Genomic DNA, 4,695 nt, shown 5'->3' with positions numbered 1-4,695 from the left:
TTTTATAAACTTGGCAACGTATAAGAGACGACTTTGAACCCTACGCCTGAGGCATGAATATACAGTGTAGTTTAACCGGTACATTGACTTACCAGGGTCAGTCACCTGTAACTTGATTAGTAGTTTTTTTTTTAAAACTTGGCAACGTATAAGAGACGACTTTGAACCCTACGCCTGAGGCATGAATATGTGTGCAGTTTAACCGGTACATTGGCTTACTAGGGTCAGTCACCTATTACTATGAACGGTACTTGTCTTAGCAGACGGGTTTCTGCAAAGTGTTATGGGCTTCCTTGAGAAAATACCAGTTTAAAAAAAAACACGTATCAATGATCTTTCTTCTGGCAAAAAAAAAATACAAATTCCAAACAAAACGGTTCAAACTTGCTAATAAGCTGGCTGTTAATAAAAGGAATTCAAATATTTTGTCTATGAAATGTAAGCTAACTCAATTTGCGAAAGGGTATTCCATTTGCACAACTCTGATCTGATTGAATTGTCACCGACAATGAAATGTAATCACTGCTCAGCCTTTTGTTATTGCGAAAGGGGTACCAAATTGGTGATTAAGACGGGCTTTGTCTAATTCTAGCCGGAAACTCAGAATTGATAGGAGGCAAGATCAAAAAAGGGGTAATTAATGATTGGATAATTTTTTAACGTGAAATCTCTGAATAAAATATTTTTTGGAGAAATTATTTAAAAGGTATAGTTTATTTATTCGAATGATAATGATATATACCTTTCCAGAGCATGTACTTGATGTTAGAGGAAAAGTGTTAAAGTGATTAGCAGTTACGAGCTAGGATTCCCCTCTGGTCTCTGAATTGCCTTATGTTCCTAGGTACCTTTCCAGAGCATGTACTTGACGATGGAGAAAAAAGGATTAAAGTGATTACCAGTTACGAGCGAGGATTCCCCTCTGGTCTCTGAATTGCCTTATGTTCCTAGGTACCTTTCCAGAGCATGTACTTGACGATAGAGAAAAAGGGTTAAAGTGATTAGCAGTTAAGGTAACCCCAATGGCGTTTGAACAGTGTTGTCAGTTTAAAATAGAGTCTAATGTTATAGTATACTAGAAAGTAGATACAAATAGAGATGTAGATGGCAAGAAAGGAATTTTAATAAAGGATAGCTACACCTCTCAGACATATTCTTAATATAATGCAAGAAGTGCTTGAACAGCGTTGTCAATTTAAAACAGTTTAACGGTTATGCTATATGAAAACGTTGATACTAAGAGGGATATAGAGGGCAAAAAAACTTTGTTTATCTCTTTCGGATCTCTATGTCTCGTCGGGCTGTGTATGTCTCTTTGGGTTGTGTATGCCTCTTTGGGATATGTGTGTCTTTTTGGTGTTTGAGTCATTTTTGTCTGTTTGTGTTTCTTTGGGGTGTTTGAGTTTTTTTTTTCTGTGTTTGTCTCTTTGGGGTGTTTGTGTCTCTTTGGGGTGTTTGTGTTTCTTTGGGCTATGTGTGTCTCTTTGGGCTTTTTGTGTCATTTTGATCTATGTGTCTTTCTTTTGGCTGCTTGTGTCTCTTAGGGACCGTGTGTGTCTCTTTGGGCTATGTGTGTCTCTTTGGGCTGTTTGTGTCATTTTGATCTGTGTGTCTTTCTTTTGGATGTTTGTGTCTCAGGGACCGTGTGTGTCTCTTTGGGCTATGTGTGTCTCTTTGGGGCATTTGAATCTTTTGGTCTGTATGTGTTTGTATGGCGTTTTTTGTCTCTTTGGGCTGTGTGTATGTTTCTTTGGGCTTTGTGTGTCTCTTCGGGCTGTGTGTGTCTCTTTAGCCTGTGTGTGTGTCTCTTTGGGCTGTGTGTGTCTCTTTTGGCTATGTGGCTCTTTGGGTAGTTTGATTCATTTCGGTCTGTGTGTGTCTCTTGTGGTTTTTTTTTAATATTTGTGCGTTTAGAGTAACTGATTTCTTTTTTAGTATATTTTTGCCGTGTGAATCTATTTTTTATGTATGTGTCTCTTTGGGTGTTTGAGTCATTTTGGTCTGTGTGTGTTTCTTTTGGCTGTTTGTGTCTCTTAGAGGCCATGTGTGTCTCTTTGGGCAATGTGTGTCTCTTTGGGGATGTTTGAATCTTTTTGGTATTTGAGTCTTTTAGGTCGGTGTTTGTCTCTTTGGGTTGTGTTTCTCTTTGGGCTGTCTGTGTCTCTTTGAGCTGTTTGTGTCTCTTGAGGCTGTGTGTGTCCCTTTGGGATGTGTGTCTCTTTGCGCTGTTTGATTCTTTTTGGTCTGTTTGTGTGTCTCTTTGGGCTGTTTGAGTCTTTTTGGTGTGTGTTTGTCTGTTTGGGCTATTTGTTTCTCTTTTGGCTGTGTGTGTTTCTTTTGTCTGTTTGCGTATATTTTTTCTGTTTTACTCTTAGTTGTTGTTTTTTATTTTTGATCTTTGTTTTTATGTTTTGTCTGTTAGAGTCTTTTTGTTCTGTGTTTGTCTCTTTGGGTGGTGTGTGTCTCTTTGGGATGTTTGTGTTTCTTTGGGCTATGTTGTTCTCTTTGAGCTGTTTGAGTCATTTTGTTCTGTATGTCTTTCTTTTGGCTGTCTGTGTCTATTAGGAGCTGTGTGTGTCTATTTTGGCTATGTGTGTCTCTTTTTGGCGTTTGAATCTTTTGGTCTGTATGTGTCTGTATGGGCGTTTTTTATCTCTTTTGGGGGTATGTGTGTCTATTTTGGGGTTTTGTGTATATTAGGGCGGTGTGTGTCACTTTATCCGGTGTGTGTGTCTCTTTGGGCTGTGTGTGTCTCTTTAGGATGTGTGTCTCTTTGGGCAGTTTGAATCTTTTTGGTCTGTGTGTGTCTCTTTTAGCTTTTTGTGTCGGTTTAGGCATTTTGTGTCTCTGTTGGAGGAGTGAGTCACTTAGGGCAGCGTGCATCTCATTGTGCTGTATGTGTCTCATGGGCTTTTTGAGTCATTTTGGTCTGTGTATGTTTCTTTTGGCGCTTTGTGTCTCTTAGAGGCCTTGTATGTCTCTTTGGGCAATGTGTGTCTCTTTTGGGTGTTTTAATCTTTTTGGTATGTATCTGTCTGTTTGAGCGTTTTGTTTCTCTTTTGGGGATGTGTGTCTCTGTTTGGGCTTTGTGTGTCTCATAGGACTGTTTGTTTGACTCTATATCCTGTGTATGTGTGTTTGGGCTGGGTATGTCTATTTTGTCTGTTTGTCTTTTTGTGCAGTTTGAATCTTTATTGTCTGTGTGTGTGTCTCTGTTGACTGTGTGTGTCGTTTTTGGCTTTGTGTGTCTCTGTTGTAGGTGTTCGTCTCTTTGGGCCGTGTACGTCTCTTTGAGCTGTATGTGTCTCTTTGAGCTGTGGGTGTCTCTTTGTGATATGTGTCTCTTTAGGCTGTGTGTGTCTCGTTGGACTGTGTATCTTTTTGGAGTGTCTGAGTCTTTTTTGTCTGGATGTGTCTCTTTTGACTGTTTGATTCTGTGAGGTATGTGTTTTGTCTATTTGTGCTGTGTTTCTCTTTGAGCTGTCTGTGTCTATTTGAGATGTTTGTGTCTCTTTAGGGTGTGTTTTTATCTTTGGGCTGTGTGTCTCTTTGGTGTGTGTGAGGATATTTGGTCTGTTTGTGTGTCTCTTTGGGCTGTTTGAGTCTTTTTGGTCTGTGTTTGTCTCTTTGGGGTGTTTGTGTCTCTTTGGGATGTGTGTGTTTCTTTGGGCTTTGTGCGTCTCTTTGGGATGTGTGTCTCGTTGGACTGTTTGAGTCTTATTGATCTGTTTGTGCCTCTTTGGGCTGTTTGAGTCTTTTTGGGCTGTGTTTGTCTCTTTGGGCTGTTTGTGTCTCTTTGGGCTGTTTGTGTTTCTTTGGGCTATGTGTGTCTCTTTGGGCTGTTTGAGTCATTTTGGTCTGTGTGTGTTTCTTTTGTCTGTTTGTGTCTCTTTGGGGTCTTGTGTGTTTCTTTGGGCTTTATATGTCTCTTTGGGGTGTTTGAATCTTTTTGGTCTGTATGTGTCTATGTGGTCATTTTGTGTCTCTTCTGGATGTGTGTTTCTCTTTTGCCCGTTTGTTTCTGTTTGGGCTGTGTGTGTGTCTCTTGATGCTGTGTGTCTCTTTGGTCTGTTTGAATCTTTTTGATCTGTTTGTGTCTCTTTGGCCTTTTTGTTTTTCTTTGTGACTTGTGAGTCTATATATACTTTTTGTTTAATTTTGCTCTGTGAATGTATCTTTGGGCTGTTTGGGTATCTTTGGGTTATGTGTGTCTCTTTGCGGTGTTTGAATCCTTTTTTTCTGGCTGTGTCTGTATGATAGTTTTTTTTTGTCTCTTCGGACTGTGTGTGTGTCTCTTTGGGCTTTGTGTGTCTCTTTGGGCTATGTGTGTCTCTTTAGCCTGTGTCTGTGTCTCTTTGGACTATGTGTCTCTTTGGTCAGTTTGGCCATCTTTTGTCTGTGTGTTTCTCTTTTGACTGTTTTTGTATGATTTTGGGTTGTGTTTGTCTCTGTTGGTTTTTTGCGTCTCTTTTGGCCATGTGCATCTCTTTGATCTGTATGTTTCTCTTTGGGCTGTGTGTGTATATTTCGGGTGTGTGTCTCTTTGGGCCGTGTGTGTATCTTTGGACTGTGTGTATTTTTGGGGTGTTTGAGTCTTTTTGGTCTGTATGTGTCTCTTTGGGATATGTGTGTCTCTTTGGGCTGTTTTGAGTCTTTTTGGACTGTGTATGTCTCTTTCGGCTGTTTGTGTTTCTT

The sequence above is a fragment of the Artemia sp. Qi Xiang Cuo genome, chromosome 9, assembly GCF_049724085.1.
Source record: "Artemia sp. Qi Xiang Cuo chromosome 9, ASM4972408v1, whole genome shotgun sequence".
Lineage (NCBI taxonomy): Eukaryota > Metazoa > Arthropoda > Branchiopoda > Anostraca > Artemiidae > Artemia > Artemia sp. Qi Xiang Cuo.
The sequence above is the reverse complement of the archived record's forward strand: the minus strand, read 5'-3'. Positions refer to the sequence as shown.